We start from the raw sequence: 17,138 nt of genomic DNA on the forward strand, positions 1-17,138 counted from the left end.
AATAACTTTAGCTAAAGTGAATAGTTAGTCTAATTCATTAGTGCAGTGATAGGTTTGTAGCTTGAACCCATCCGCTGGAACGTTGAAGACAATATAATTACACTGCAAAGCGAGACACAAGTAGGCAAGCTTCTTCATGTTTCTCGTGCACGGGAGAGAACCGGACAGGCACCGTTCCTTCGCTTGACCCCAGTTGCTCTCGTCCGTTCTCCCGTACCACTGTTCTTTTATTGAGGTCACATGAATATGCATAAGTTCATTAACATATGACGTCTACATACACACAAAGAGTACCTTGCCTGTGTGTGTGTGTGTGTGTGTGTGTGTGTGTGTGTGTGTGTGTGTGTGTGTGTGTGTGTGTGTGTGTGTGGACTGCTGATCAAAGGGTCAAACATCCTTGGTCAGGAAGAGGGTAGCCTCCCCCTCACCCTAGATGGTTCATCCTAGATAACACGGTGAGGAAGTCCTGCAGTTCATCTAAACAAAGAGCACTTAGACTAGAACAGATGCAACTACGTTAATCCTACCATAAAACAATAAGACACAGTATGACCTCTCATGCTCCCAAAGTGCTGTCTAATACACACAAAGTTTGCAGACCATCAAGGATCAAAACCTCTACCAATCTACAACTAATTACAAAACTCTAAGCATATATAAGTAAATATTTCTAAGCATAAATGACAATCAACAATACAAATCTAACATTTCCCCCCTTTTTGACCTTTATGCTTGAAAAGTTCCCAGGTATGAATACCTCATGTCCGACAGTTTCAATGCAAACATGTTTATACTCAGCATACGTCAAATCACCCTAAATTACTGAAAAGGTACACAGTTCAACAAATGTATTAGCAGTTATCCCATTCCTCATTGATCTCATCTCATGGCAAACTGCATCTTACGAGCAAACAAAGAAATTGTTAATTTAATAGTGAAAATAAGAAGATAACATTTTCAAAAACATCTCAGCTTGGTGGTGCTTCCTCCGGGTGTGCAAATCACATGTCTCTCTGCAGAGTGGTTTAAGCTCTGCAGGGCGTCATGAATGTCTCTTCCAGTTGTTTCCATCACTGTCCATAGGACCAGAGTCCAAATGTATGTAGAATAAACATTCAAACATACATTCAAACATACCAGTTAGTTTTGTTTTTCGTCAACATGGGTCTCAACTATTTCCAAGCTGCAGACCTCTCAGCATTCTAGTTTTATGGCCTCCACCAACCCCCATCACCTCATTCAAGCCTTCGTCCTGTGAGGGGGATATTTATGACTCCTTAATTGTCCACGCTCTGCAGAGAAACACCTCTGTGGAAAGGGTGCAGGGTTCAGTTGTCTTACTGCTGTTATGATCCCAGCAGCCTTCAGAGTGTCATCGTATGCACAGTACAGTGGCACAGCGTTAGGTGATGTTCATAGGAAACTGCTGTTATCACCACCATAGCTTCTGGTTCCTGTGCTTTTCACAGAATCATGATGTCATCCTCGAACTCCTTCTGCGCTGTCGATGGAGCTTGGCACGCTCCCCTCATCCCTCGAGTTTTCATATCCCAACGCTGCTGAAGATTTAAGGCAGGGCACGTCGTACACCTTAATTGTCTTTCTCAGCGTCAATATTGAATCTTTCATTTTATTTAAAATCTTGCTGTGGGAAGTCTCCTCTTGATCTCCTGGAAGCTCAGTAGCACAGCTCTCTGTGTGATGTCTGCTGTGCTGAAGGTGATCTCTGATCCTCCTGAAGCCTCTCTCCTGGCCTCAGCTCCCATCCTGTGGACGATCCTCTCAGGCACTCCTCGTAATGCATAGTCCTGATTTTGGGCCTGCTGGATCTGTCTCTCTTAGGTGAGAGTTGTCATGTGTCCATCTCCTCTGCCTTCCTCCTGGTTCAGCTGTTTCCGGCACCAGCTTGGGTCCTATAAGGATGAGCGTCGTAGTCAAGGTAACCAAGAGGGTCCTGGTCGCACACAGGTCCGTCACGCCTCGCACTTGGTTGCCCTAGAGTTGATCAGAGGCTGGAGGTTGAAGTGCGAGCTTACCCTACGGGGGCTCAATCAGCACTCCCCCCTCACCACTGAAACAACCAAGTGTGAGATTCCTCTATTGTGCTTTCTCTTGAGGGTGCCGGGGTTTCCTGGGACCTCGACCTCTTGCAGTGGTTCTGATAAATCCAGGAGGGTCTCTCGCTATTTTGCAGGCAGTTAAAATGGTCCTTGCTGTGGCTCCAAGGTCTGATCTCATGATGGGCCCCAACCAGCTTGACCTTTGACCTCAACCACTGCCTGGTCCTGTCAGCTATGCGCTTCTCACTGGGCCTCTGAAGATTTCTCAGGAGATTACTGCTGCACCTGTATTTCCTTGCTAGGAAGACAAACTATTTGGAGAGTATGTCAACAATCATCAAACCACATTCTTTAGTTCAGTGAACTTCACTTATAGGCCATCAAAGCCTCATCTGAACATGGATGCACCACTTGCATAGGTTTAATATTTGTAAATAAAACGGCTAATCACACAAATCACTGCAACAATAATAAAAAACATTGTTTAATGTTAATCCTTGGACCCCTCCTCTTGACGCATGGACACACCCATGCGTCAACTCACCAAACCTGGATTCCTGTCTCAAAGAAAAGGGTTAGCTAGATCATATCCCAGGCAACATCAGGGCATCTCCTCCCCTGGAGCAGCACCACCCTGGACCTATAATCCTACAATAAAAATGTTAGTGTGTTTTGCATAACACCTGGCTCTGCCAGGAGCCTGCATACACACCATCATGGCCTGGAAAACAAGATCTGGAAGTAAAATCAAACTTCATACCTGTAAACAATTGTATCATAAGAACAAGAAGCATTCAACATCAGCAAGACAAGTGTCATGTGCAGGTTTTCTCAAATCAGTAAACTACAATTATTTTCACAAGTCGCCTCAGACATGGATCATCCCATGTACTCAGGCAACATTAATGTAATCGGCGACTGCTCTTAAGCAAAGTCACTCCACTCATATATTACTTATGGGCTCAAGAGTGGCCAGCAAATGAGCCCATATTAACTATTCCATAACACTGCATCTCTTATTTGTTTGTCTCATGTCACTTGTCCGCTTCTGCTGAATCTTGTACATGCAGTCTCAAAAAACAAACATTAGCAACACACATTGATTATCCTGGTGGGCAGGCGTCGGCCATCCACATTCCAGAGGTGCCATAAAAACACCATAAAGTTAGCCATCCCTAGCTGTGGAAAGAAGTAACACCAGTTCTCAACACAGGAAATTTCACACATGTTATTCACATTATCAAAGTAACCTTCACATTTTCCCATCAACACAATGCAACAGCATCACCACTCATAACCTGTAAACACAGTTTTCCTCACACATAAACCCAGAAATCCTGTAGTAGGAAAAAACATCAACCAGTTGTCCTGGTATAAATCGCATCATCAATTCAAATGAAGAACTGGCATGCTGTAAGAAAAGAAAATGCAAATATTAGCACTTGCGCAGGCGTATGCATACTTTGTCACAGTTATCTCTGTGAGCAACCAAGCCTATGAATAACACACCTGATAAATGCACAGACACAGAAAATGGCATTTAAAAGGTTAAATCATCATGCAACCTCGAGTGTTGCTGTCATCTTTCTGCTCCTGTAACAAAAAACACATAAATTCATCCACCCTTGTGTCCTGTCTAGGTGGGGGTTCACCTTGAGTCGTGGTCATGTCCTGTCAGCTTTTACCAGTCAGTCAGTTTGTTTTCTCTTTCACTCATTCATTCATTCATACATTCATTCTTTCTTTCTTTGCTGATAGTGGAATCGATTGTCGCATTTAGTTTCCACTCTCAGCAAAATGACGTCATTTCAAAAAGAAAAAGAACTTTAAATCGGATTACATCGCTGAATCCTTTTTGGGCCGGGACTTTCATTTAATATTGTCCCAAATAAGTAGCTTTCTCCTGAGCCCATTTTAATGTGGAGAAAACTCACTTGTAACAATTTTCTTGACGACGTATAACGCTTTTAATTCCCGACTTGCAGATCTGCTCAAAGAAAAGAAATTCACAAGCAAAAATCAGTGCTTGTTCAAAAATGAAAAATAAAAAATAACAGAGATTATCAAACCAAACTTTCAGTGCACTGTGAAAGTATCAAAATAAAAAGGCCTTGTTAAGTCATGACACAAACTCCTCATCATCTTCACAACAGGAGAAGAATCACCAGCTAGATTCACTCCAAACCAACCATCAACTGCACAACACACAACATAACCCTAATGTCATATTAGCTATGAGTTTAATCACCCGGTCTGTGCTCTTCACTCATTTAAGCCACATATCTATTTTATTCAATTTTTCCTTTTTCCCTTCATCATAAAACATGTGACATGCTGTCATGCACTTCACAAAAGAAGTTTGTTCTGACGTATTCAGAGTTGTGTATCTAAATACAGGATTCACTCGCACATCAAAACAGGAAACTCAGTGTTTTAGAGTCTCCACTCTAACAAACTCCAACACATCTCATTCACTTGTGCTAGAATTCAGTCACCTTTCATTAATCTAAAACTGATCAACTAATTTGAATCAGCTATTAACCCACTAGGATGACAGGACGACAGAAATGCATGTTCAAAATGTTATTACTTAAAAGAGAATTTCCCTCATACAGTAAATTTAGTAGTAAACTTGTGCTGCATCAATCAAGCAGGAAACTTCTCCCAATTTACTATATTAACAACTAAATTTATTGTCTGATCACTGGTTGGTCAAACCAGGATCTTTTTTCCCCACAAAAGTTAAACTGCTGTCCTGCAACCTAGAGAGTCAATTTTTTTTTTGCATTGGATAAATTCAGCATTTGATAACAAGTGTCTGCTAAATTGACACTATTTTAACACTGATGAAAGATAACAAGCTAATTTTCATGTGTGTTTGTGTTATTAGGCAGGTTTAATGCATGTCTGTGGAGCTGCATATCCAACAGAGCATGTTCTCTGCCTTTCCTACACATTTCTCTGCTATTATTTGATCACTTCTTAACTAATGTGCTATGAGTCCACTGGTTTTTGCATCACACGAGGTGACTTGGACAAGATGATAAACAGACTCACACGCTTAAGATGTTGTCTAATCTTCATAAGCTCTCTTGTGTTTGTGTTAGTAGGGTTAATGCATGTTTTGTGTGATTCTGTATATGTTTGTATATGTTTCAGACTCCTTCACAATTTTCCAACTTAAGCAGTCAGTTTTCTTTTTCCCCAGGTTTGCTAACCCAAATTTTGATTTCCCACATTTAATAACAAAATTTGTGTTCTCACCACTCTCACTATTGTCCTCTGCCACCAGGCAGTTTCTCCTTCAGCTTTGTCCTGTCCCTCCTCTGATGCGGTTGACTTTGTGCTAGTGTCTGAAGTGCTGCCGCTGCCTTCTTGGGCGACTTCTTAACAGCTGCTGCCGGTTTCTTGGCTTTGGCCGCGGCGGGCTTCTTGGCTTTGCTCTCAGTAGCCTTGTTCATCTTGAAGGATCCGGAGGCCCCGGTGCCCTTGGTCTGCACCAGAGTGCCCTTCGCCACCAGGCTCTTGATGGCGGTCTTGACACGGGCCTTGTTCTTGTCCACATCGTAGCCTCCGGCAGCCAGAGCCTTCTTGAGAGTGGCCACGGACAGGCCGTTGCGCTCCTTGGAAGCGGCCACGGCTTTCACAATCAGCTCGCCCACGCTGAGGCCGACCTTCTTGGGCTTGGAAGTCATCGTCTTCTTCTTCTTGGCCTGAACCTCTGCACAGGGCGCAGGGCGTGTTTATGATGGAGCCTTTCCCACCACAGCGCTGTCACGTTGAACGCATCATGAAGGATCCATTTCTTTCATGTCGCTAGCCAGCATGCTAGCCGCATGTGGCTTGCCCGAGTCACTCAGTCCTTTCTGAGCATTTCAACATGCTGCCATCGCCATCTTACTCGCCCCTCCGTGGAATTCATCCAATCAGACAGGAAGATGGGTTTGCTTTCTTCTGCTGCTGCTGTTTGTCCACATTGCTGCTGCTTTGCTGGGACTTTTTGTGCTCAGGACTTGCTGCTGTCTCTTTATCATGTTATTGCTTTGGAGCTGCATTCCTTATCTTCAGGGAGGAGTGAGCTCGCTTGTGAGGTTGAGAAACACATGGCACTGTAAATAAGTCAGCCAGAAACTTGGCCTGCATGTTTCCAATAATGTTAAACTATAACTTTCTTCCGACCGCTGCATGTGGAAAATTGATTCAGGTCTGCTTTTCACCTGAAAGTGACAAACTAAGACATTTCATTATTATCATCACTGCTTAATCAACACACATCTCTCTCTGTGTGTGTGTGTGTTTGTGTGAACAATCCTTTCTTAAAAGCATAAAATGACATTGTAGTTGTTTTTCGGCTGATCAACACGAAACCTTTTCCCCTTGAATATTTTTCTTCGTCTACAATGTAATTTTTGTCTCTTTTTCACTCTTTTTTTTTTTCGTTACAATAGCTGGTGACCTGCAGAATCACCGCTCTCACTCACAATCAAAGGCAATTACTTTTGCACAGTGCACAAAAACACTGTGACGTCAGACACATTCACACTCACTTTGTCATCTGCAAAAATAAATCACATGGCTGATGATATGTGCCATGGTGATCCGTAAATATGATCACCAGTTTATTTAACTATTTTTCAACCCAACAAACAAATAAACAAAATCATGATGCTGATGTTATGAACACTCTACACACAAGTCAAGATGCAGGAAAACTGCTCACGGAAACGCTGCACACTCCCTGTTTCCCCCTCTGTGAGTAGTTCCCAGACAGCTCTTGATCTGATAATGTGTAGCTTGCTCATCAGCTCAGAAAAAAACTGCAATGCAACATCACACAGTAGTTGCATGCTCTGCCCACAGCGGCAAAGTCTTACACTTTCATGTTCAATTCAGCTTCTCCATCATGTACCTTTAGATGTTTCATACAGGGTTCAGCATATTAGTTGTTTTCACAGGTGTGCTCCATATTTCAACAATGGCTCATAACAAGACGACAGTCTTTCACACAGGTCAAGTGCCTCTATGCACTTCATTAGTTTAAATATTTACCTATATCACTTCACCTCACATGTCATTGTACTGAATTTAAGCAACCACAAGCTTAATGTAGATTGCTTTTAACAACTATCCACCTCAATTAAATCTATGGTCTGGCACACAGGCTGCTGTCGATCAGGGCAAGCTAAAGAATAAACATTGTGTCAGCAAGGGGTGGGGGGAAAGCCATTCACCAGAGCATATCTTAAGTGCTGCTGATGTGGGCTGGCCTTCTCCACAGCTCTCCAAGGCTGGTGTGTTTTCTAAAAACTTCTAACATTTGAATCTCTTCCATTTATAAGCCTGCGATTAACCGCACGGCTCAGGTCCGCGTGAAACCTGATAGTGTAATCTACAGCTGTGGCCAAACGTTTAGAGAATGAGAAGTGTTGTTTGCTTATTTACAAAGTTTGCTGTTTCAGTGATAGTTGTATATCATATTATATCACTTCAAACAGAGATGATCCAGTAATGCTGCACTAATTAGACTAACTATTCACTTTAGCTAAAGTTATTCAGTTAGCTAAAGAGTTGGGATGCTGTGAAAGACATAAATAAAGCTAAAATACAAAAGGTTTGGGCACCGTTTTGCATGTTTCCCTACTGTAGGGGTCTCTGCAAGCATACAGAGGGGGTGCTCTGAGAGGGTACAAGATGACAACTTTGGAATTCTACTAGAAACAGTCGATCATATTTGTTGTCAAAGCTGAATTCAGGGCAAACTACGCTAAATTAGCGTTTTTAGCTAACAGCTACAATAAGCATAAAAGTTACCTTACGGCTATCATTTGTTAACATGACGCTTGTTCTTATACATGTAATACATTTATTACCAACCTGAGAGTTTATCCGCTGGTCATTCGACATGACGAATGACTTCTGAAGTCTTAATTCAGCTCAAGACGCTGTAGATTCCCGTCAGTAACACTTTCGGTCCGCTAGTAAAACGTAGTTCTATTAATCTGCGCTTGAACCGGAACCGGATGTAAGTTCCAAAAAACTGAATTTTGGAACTGAAATTGAATTGTAGAACTGAAACTGAATGGTGAGAAGTGTCGAGGAGGGAAATTATTTTACTGCTATTGTTAAATAATTGTCATTGCATTAATAATATAATCTGCAGCATGGATATTGCATTCCAAGGTTTAAACAGTGTCTCTTTCAGAAAGACTGAGTTGCAGGCTGACAGGAAGTTGTATGTAGAAAGAAGCAGGAAGTTATTTTGAGCCGCAGGCTAAGACGAGGCTTTAACAATGTAACAGATAGCTTTAAGAAGGCCTTAAGCAGCTATGACTATTTTATACACAATGCATATCTGTGCTTATTAAAGAGTTGGAGCTCGGTCAATTAATTGGGGGTCGGAAGCTTTGTTCGGCGCGATGTTCGGACAATCTATTGTGCAAGTGACTTGGAGCCACAGAAGGAATTGCAATACATGCTTACAAAACACTTATATATCAGATCATTTTATATTAAGGTTTTAGTAGAGGTTCTTGGTTAAAACATTTATTTAGTAGAAGACATACACATAGTCTCAGTGAGCTTCTGGTCTGGTAAAAGGTCAGAAGTGCAACAGGTGAATTGAGAAAGAGCATGTGAGGTCAACACACACACACACACACACACGTTAAATTAGATTTATTTAGAGGAGAGGTTAGTTATGTTTGGCTGTAACTACAAAATTGTCTCGGTAAAAGAGGAACCGTTTCTTGTTGTCTCGACAAGAAAGAGGAACAATTCATTTTAAGATAAGAACGGAAAGTACCAAGCCATGAAAATAGGAGATGATTTTCTGGGTGAAAAGTCATGATGATGTTGATCTGATCTATGTATAAAATGTGTCTGTGACGTATGAAGGGGCGTCAGTAAACAAACCCTGATGCTATAAAATATCTGTTCATGCTTTGATTAAGTTGAAGACTACTGGCTGTCTGCGTACAGAGTGTCTTCCCACGCGTGTATTCATTAAAATCATCGTTTGACTTCACCCGGCCGGATCGGTGTGGTTATTCTTCGATCACCTCTTGTACCCTTCCTCAATAATGAATCTTAACATTTGGGGGCTTCGTCCGGTTATTGAGGAGGGAGAGTTGGAGGTTTAGACGGAGAAATCCGGGGTCTTAGGTGGTCTGACGGGCAGACATGAATTCCAGTGGTCTAAGTGAGTGGGCATAAGCCGGCTTATCCAAAAGGTAAGGCACTACCTGTTGAATTATTTCCAAAGTGTGCCAAATTGGATATGATAAAATTTAAGTCTACTCACTGAAGTTACTGGTGCATGTCTGTTTTGATTTTGATGAAAATCTCATGAGTTGAAGCAGTTAGAGTTCTGCTAAGAAGAAATGAAAGCAGTAAAGTCTGCTAAAGCAGTTTGAGTCTGCCAGGAAAAAGTTTAAATATTGGGTTGAAGTCCCAAAGAAATTGAGTTAGAGTCTCAAGTAGTTTGGTAGGGAATTGGTTATTGTGTTGGTTAGAGTCCAAATTTGGTCATAAGAGTGGACCTGAGCGGTCATTTTGTGAGTTGGAGTCTCCATTTGACCACTAGGTTGCACCTGCCTCAGTTATACACTTGTTTCGGGTGTTGATTGTTGTTTCAAAGTATTATAAATTATTCTAGAACGGCAGTTAGAGTCTGCTAGGAAGCGCAGTTCTCGGAGGTAATGCTCCCTCCCGGCCAAGGACGCTTGGCCCTGACCTATCGGCGAATAGGGTTAGTACGGTTGGCAACCGGGGAGAACTTGGGAACCTCCAAAATAGCTAGGAGTTAGAGTCTCCTTACCGTTTGAAACGGTATCTGCGCTTTTTTGGCCAGCAGAAGTGGACTTCGGGCGTGTAACTTTAACCTAAAACTTCAAAAAGTTTGGGTTGGTTGACGCTTTTAAATTGAGTTAGGGATTTTAGAAATGAGGCCAGAAACAGTTAAAGTCTTGATACTGGTTAATTGATCGCAAAAAACGGTTATGTTAAATTTGTCGAAATTCGATAGGTGTTAAAAGGTTTAAAATCTGTGCAGTTGTAAATATAAGACGTCTTTGTAATAAGAGATCTCTGTGTGAAAGGAGTCTGAGGCAATGCTGCTGCTATTTTTAGACGGTGTGTGTGAGTGAAAATACAAATGAGTAAGCAGTGAACTGTTTAAGCCACAGTTGGTTTTACAAATACTGCTGCAAACATTGTTGAGTGTGTGTTTCAAATGCCATTTATGTTTATTAGAGGACTATAAATAAAGTTTTGAGTTGCCGTAGTGGATGTATAGTAATTGACTGAGTTTGGATGTAGATATATAAATATATTGAGTGCACTGTATATACTTAAGGCTAACACATCACTTTCAGTAGTAACTGTTCTCCAGCATTAGTTGCTGGTGGGTTTTATTTTTTCAATTTCTTGTGTGTGCGGTGAGAATTAATGGAGGTTTCAATTTTTTGTTTGTTTGTTTTTTACTTGCTTTTTTTGATTATGACAAGCATGTCTAAAATACTCTTAGGAAAGTGTGTTTTGAGTTATATTCCTTAACTCTAGTCACAGTTTAAGTGTGAATGCGGTGACTAGAAGCTTTGACATGATGAATAAAGGTGTGAGAGGTATTTCTTTGGTGATGTAAAGTAGGAGGTTTTAAAGTTTGAAAGTGTTTTTAATTTGAGAGAGGCATGAGTGATGTTATAAGAGTTTAGTTTATTTAAAAGGTGTGTGTGAGAGGATTATGAAATCATTGTGTGAATGATGCTACATTTTAGGTCAAAAGTTAGTAGAATTACAGAGGGTTTGTAGATTGTAAATACAAAATAAGTTTGATTAGCCTGGAGAAACAGCAAAGCAGCTTGAGCTGCTCTGAGCAGCTGCGTGCGGTGTGTGTGTAACAGGAAATGGTGTGGGTGACAGGAAGTTTGCATGCTCATATAAGGTGATGTGTGAACAGAGGAAGTCTGAGAGAGAAGTGTGTGTGTAGGCAAAAGGCAGAGTGTGTGCATGAAATAAGGGAGTATTGTTTTTTACATCAAGGTTTAGTAGAACTAAAGTAGAACGTTACAAACAAACAGATAAATAAAGTAAAATGAAGAGAGAAAATAACTGACAATTACATTAATGAATAGAAAACACACATACACAAAGTGCCATATGTGAAATTATTCTAGGAAGGAGTCAGAATTGAGATAGCTTATTATAGAGATAGTTTAATATAAGATGCAATGAAGGAAGCAGCTTACATTCCTTTAATTCCCAGAGCCAGTGTGTTCCCTCCCCTGCCCACTTGGGCCCCGTATCAGGCGAGTATGGAAGGCTGGATAGCCCATGACGGGTAAGATCCCACCTCGAAACCCTGGGACAACCTAAGGCAGGCACAGTCACGATTACTCTCGGCTTCAGTAAGAAGACGGGTCCTGACGGGTAAGGCCGCTGGGCTAGGGTGGAGGTGGAAAGTGGCAAGTGGAGCCCTACCTTCTGGCTGAGGACAAGGAATGCTGCTATTTAAGGTAGGAAATCAGAATTTGGGTTAGTAAATTTGGGGAGGAGAAAATTGACTGTTTAAAGGCAAAATTATGAAGGAGTCTGACACACTGCAAAAGCACCATATGCAAATTCACACACACAAACAGGAAATGCATTAAACTTATAAAGACAAGACAAGCTCATGGAGTTTAATGCATAGACACTGATTAAACCTGGCTAAGAACACAAACATAGGCAATGAAGAACAGCTTGCTATTTTGTATGAATGATACAAGGGTGTGAATGTTTAATAAAATACATTTGAGTTTGTAATTGAGGAATAGAAGAAGCCATATGACAAAGGGAGTTATGAAAACAAAAAAGGGATTAAAGTAGTTTTAAAAAGAGTGACTTAGGAGTGCTCTCGTACTGAGTGATCAACACTAGTGATCACTGTTGGAAGAAATAAAATGATTTAATGAGTTGGGAATGTTTAAACATATGTTTCTGTTGTTACAGCTTCTTGAGAGATGATTCAGTATGCAAATTAGCTGGAGTGTGTGGTGACGAAAGAACTTCCTGAGTGTGTGTGTGACTGTGACTTTCAGGAAGAGGAAGCATAGCAGAGACGAGAAGTGCAGATTGGGGTAGGAAATTTATAGTTTAGTGATTATATGATGTCGTAAGGGGTCTTATGCTGAATTTAAGAGTATAAGGGGGTGATTTTTGTTTGCAAATTGTGTGGTTTTAATGAGACTTTCGGTGTATTGAGGAGGTGAAATTATGTGGTGGCAAGACTGGTGTGTTTAAGGTTGTTGTGGTGATGGGTTGATTCTGTCAGGTAGGTTGTTGTTGTTGTTTTTGTTTTTAATAGGGGGAGTTTTAGGAAACATGGACATGTCTAAAAAATTGGGCCCATTATTTTGTAACAGTGCACTTAAAGAAAACCTGTCAGGTGATTTTGTTTTGTTTTTATGAGCTAACAATCAGCTCTATTTTTTTCATTTCTGTTTTAAGCAGGCCTGCAACAGTGAATAACGGCGCTGAAAATTATCGGGAGGAGCAAATATAAGGGGGCTTTCCAGATTACAATTGGCTGAGGAGAGCTACCTGTGGGGACTGATCAAGGTCGTAAGTCCCTGTAAAAAGGATTTTATGCGAGTCAATCCAGTCCAAAAGCATAAAGAAATATTTCCCTATGGAAAATAAAAATGACTGAGCTCATTTTGCTGAGGGTGGAGTATCTGATCGTGCGGGAGGCTCCACTATCAGCAAATACATGGTGTGACTGCATGTGAGTGAATGTGTGACTGGATGAAGGTGAGGATGAATAAATGTGGATAAACAATTTGTTTTTACCAGAGAAAATTTCTGTTTTGTTTTATTAGGTGGGGTTAGATTATGGGATTATAGTATATTGTTGGGAGAATGCCAAATGCTAAAGGGGAAATATTTTTTGATGTAACTCAGTTACCATTAATTGTAGAAACACATGACTGATAACTGTTCTGTTTTAAGTTTATTTTTATGACATAGATTGGATCATGAGTGGGGAAAACTGAGCAGTTTTAAGTTTTGTATAGTATCTTGACACATGAAATGTATCAAGATAAAGGGGGGTTTAGGGTTTAATAATTTAATTGTTTAATAATTTAGGATCATTTTAGGACCTTTTGGGTTTTTGATCATTTGGATATGGTAAAACTGAAACTGTTATTTTTAAGTTAAGGTTAAAGGATTAAAAGTGAACTTGTCACGGTTTGCGAGGCAAGCCGTGTGGAGTTGTAGAAAAGGACCCAAAAGGCGGCAGCTCTGGTGCAGGTGAATATTTATTTACAACGGTGGGCACAAAACAGCACTGGTGGAAAAACAAGAAACCGGAAACCTAAACTGGGTAAGCTAATAACACAAACCAGAAACGAGGATGCAGGGAGGTCCGGGGAAATACACAAGAGACGTAGGGAGACCGAGGGGAAACAACACAGACAAACCAGCAACTAGAATAACAGAAGACACAACTTAAATACACCCAGAGAACACAGGGAGATTACACACAGGTGGGGAACACAGGTGACACTGATAAACATAACGAGACAGGGCAGGAGTGAACACAACATTACGCATACTGACGAGAGACTGTCAAAGTAAAACAGGAAGTACACAGAGGTTCAGACAGGAGGAGAGAAAGCACGGGGAGAACACAGACATAACAGGCTGGGGGAAAACATGGAATAAACACAAAGAGAGACGAGAGCTCATAAATACACAGAGGGGCACAAGGGGGTAAGAGTCACAAAGGAAAAATACTTAGGGAACACCACAACAGGACACCTCAGAAAACCTGGCCTAAATAAGGAGCGAAAATACAAGGAACCAAGAATACTGGGCCAACATGGCCCAGGACCATGAATCCTGTTTAGAAGATACAATGCCGGTTTTTCAAAGCTGTGAATAATTCTTAGAGGGAAAATTAGTGAGGGTTGAAGGGGTAGAACAGCTTTGATTTCTTTTTGATTTCTAGAAGTAGTGGTTATAATGTAGGCTTACACATACAGATATTATATAGGAGGTATTTTTAGGATAAAAGGGGGAGCTTATAAATAGAAATGATTTTTATACATATTGCATTTTGTGCTTTTAAAGGAGTTGTGGCTCAAATTTGTCTCTGGAGGGTCACGAGCCTTTGGCTAGCGCTATGATTAGCCAATCTACTGTGAGGATAATATGAGTTCATGAAGGATTGCACACGCTTACAGACACAGAGTTAAGAAACACACATGACAGTATTGATTCCAGGCAAAAGGCCTTAAATTCATTTAGCTTTTAACTGAACTTAAAGAAGGACCAAAGAGGAAGGAAAGCATATATTTTGGTTAAGTCTGATAAACTAGAATTAGGAGGTATTGTTACATTAAAGGGAGCAAAATGAAATAAAAAGGCTATACCAAAAACAGGTGATAACATAGGAAATGTGAGGTTTTAAAATGAAGTTAGTGTTAACACATAGGAGTTGTTTCAAGGCAGCATTTAGCTATGATGAAATGTATACAGGAGTAATTGCTTATATGCTTGAACTTAATTGATTAAAGTGGTTGTTTTCTTTTGGAGTAGATTAACTTGCAGCAGCGACAACTTGTGCACAGGATGTTGATGATCAGATAAGGGAAAATAGAGCGAGCAACCGGACGTGAAACCAGCGCTTAAAAGAATTTTAAAGTGATGAGTAACGTTGAAGAGTATACATAAATATAAGTCAATAAGTTAAGAAGATAATTAGGATCATGCTTTTGATTAAAGAGTCCCAGATAGGATAAGTTAGGGAGATGCAAGAAAAGGTGTTTTGTTTCCTTTGCAGAAGATCTCGGCGACCACAGGAGGGGCGAGGATCCTGGAGATCTCGAGGTTCGAGACCACCAGAGAAGGGTCTGCGTGAGGACACAATGTATTGTGACCTCTGGTGTTCCAGAGGTCAAAAGGGGGAGTGTCGAGGAGGGAAATTATTTTACTGCTATTGTTAAATAATTGTCATTGCATTAATAATATAATCTGCAGCATGGATATTGCATTCCAAGGTTTAAACAGTGTCTCTTTCAGAAAGACTGAGTTGCAGGCTGACAGGAAGTTGTATGTAGAAAGAAGCAGGAAGTTATTTTGAGCCGCAGGCTAAGACGAGGCTTTAACAATGTAACAGATAGCTTTAAGAAGGCCTTAAGCAGCTATGACTATTTTATACACAATGCATATCTGTGCTTATTAAAGAGTTGGAGCTCGGTCAATTAATTGGGGGTCGGAAGCTTTGTTCGGCGCGATGTTCGGACAATCTATTGTGCAAGTGACTTGGAGCCACAGAAGGAATTGCAATACATGCTTACAAAACACTTATATATCAGATCATTTTATATTAAGGTTTTAGTAGAGGTTCTTGGTTAAAACATTTATTTAGTAGAAGACATACACATAGTCTCAGTGAGCTTCTGGTCTGGTAAAAGGTCAGAAGTGCAACAGGTGAATTGAGAAAGAGCATGTGAGGTCAACACACACACACACACACACACGTTAAATTAGATTTATTTAGAGGAGAGGTTAGTTATGTTTGGCTGTAACTACAAAATTGTCTCGGTAAAAGAGGAACCGTTTCTTGTTGTCTCGACAAGAAAGAGGAACAATTCATTTTAAGATAAGAACGGAAAGTACCAAGCCATGAAAATAGGAGATGATTTTCTGGGTGAAAAGTCATGATGATGTTGATCTGATCTATGTATAAAATGTGTCTGTGACGTATGAAGGGGCGTCAGTAAACAAACCCTGATGCTATAAAATATCTGTTCATGCTTTGATTAAGTTGAAGACTACTGGCTGTCTGCGTACAGAGTGTCTTCCCACGCGTGTATTCATTAAAATCATCGTTTGACTTCACCCGGCCGGATCGGTGTGGTTATTCTTCGATCACCTCTTGTACCCTTCCTCAATAATGAATCTTAACAGAAGTGAAACTGAAAGTATTCGAGAGCTGAATTTTTAAAGGATAAAATGCAGTTTCAAAGCAAATCAATTCATTTTCAAAATATGAATTCAATTTCAAATTAGACTAATTCAAATTCAGTTTTCAAAAGCATTTATTCAAGTTACAATTCAGATTCAATCTGAGCAATTCAAATTCAAATTGAACTTATTCAAATTCAGTTTCTGATGGCACAGATTTCTGCCCATACTCCCTTCTCAACTACGCTATTCACTTTGTCAACAGAATCCAGAAACATAACAACTGCATTATTCATCCTAGAAGCTGCCTTTATACTTCCCCTACAGCCAAACCACACTCCTCTACTGAAAAATCGGTACCAACCGGTATTTTAATACCAGGCTCCGAAAGCCCCTCTGTCACATGATTTCTTCCGGCCATTGCACCAAGCTAAGAGCTCAGCGTTGCTGAAAAAGAACACCAAAGAAAAAACAAGTGAAAAAGTATTTTACAACACGACGAAAAAGTGAATTACCACTGTGAAAAAAGAAAAGTTCAAACACTCGTTCTCCGTCCCCCACCCGCACAAGACACTCACATATGTGCACCTGACAGAGAAAGAAAGAAAGAAAGAAAGAAAGAAAGAAAGAAAGAAAGAAAGAAAGAAAGAAAGAAAGAAAGAAAGAAAGAAAGAAAGAACGAAAAAGAAAGAAAGCTTCTCTTCTGTGGTTAAGCCAGAGTTTGGAAAGCTGTGTGTCAAACTCCCTAAATTTCTCTTCCTCACTATATGTGATTAAATATTTCCATTGTAGCTGAGCGATACAATCCTTTTGGTACTGTTGGTATTACGGATAGGGTATCATTGTCCATTTTATTGATCAGTTGCTCTTTAGCTCTTCTCTTCAGCTTTTTTCTAAATTTGACCTGTTTTGCTGCTTTTGTAAATTTTTGCTTCTTTAAATAAAGTAGGTTCGAGGCTGTTTCCTCATTTTCCCTGATCACCATCCTTTACTCAAACTTGTTATATAATAATAATAATAATGGATTACATTTATATAGCGCTTTTTGGGGCCCTCAAAGTGCTTTACAATTCCACTATTTATTCACTCTCACATTCATACACTGGTGGAGGCAAGCTACAGTCGTAG

At 40.4% G+C, this 17,138-nt stretch overlaps 2 long non-coding RNA genes and 1 pseudogene across 2 annotated transcripts in view; 2 read left to right on the forward strand and 1 right to left on the reverse strand.

Moving 5' to 3' along the window:
• Positions 1-17,138, forward strand: part of LOC145426168 (uncharacterized) — a 537,068-nt gene that overhangs the window by 63,044 nt on the left and 456,886 nt on the right. The gene's annotated exons all lie outside the window — the stretch shown is intronic.
• On the reverse strand, positions 5,333-5,762 carry LOC113019451 (histone H1 pseudogene; annotated as a pseudogene).
• On the forward strand, positions 8,147-15,944 carry LOC145426169 (uncharacterized). Its single transcript, XR_013906899.1, has 2 exons — positions 8,147-9,289; positions 11,323-15,944. It is a non-coding gene; the product is annotated as an uncharacterized LOC145426169 (long non-coding RNA).

Source organism: Astatotilapia calliptera, chromosome 3 (assembly GCF_964374335.1).
Source record: "Astatotilapia calliptera chromosome 3, fAstCal68.1, whole genome shotgun sequence".
Classification (NCBI taxonomy): domain Eukaryota; kingdom Metazoa; phylum Chordata; class Actinopteri; order Cichliformes; family Cichlidae; genus Astatotilapia; species Astatotilapia calliptera.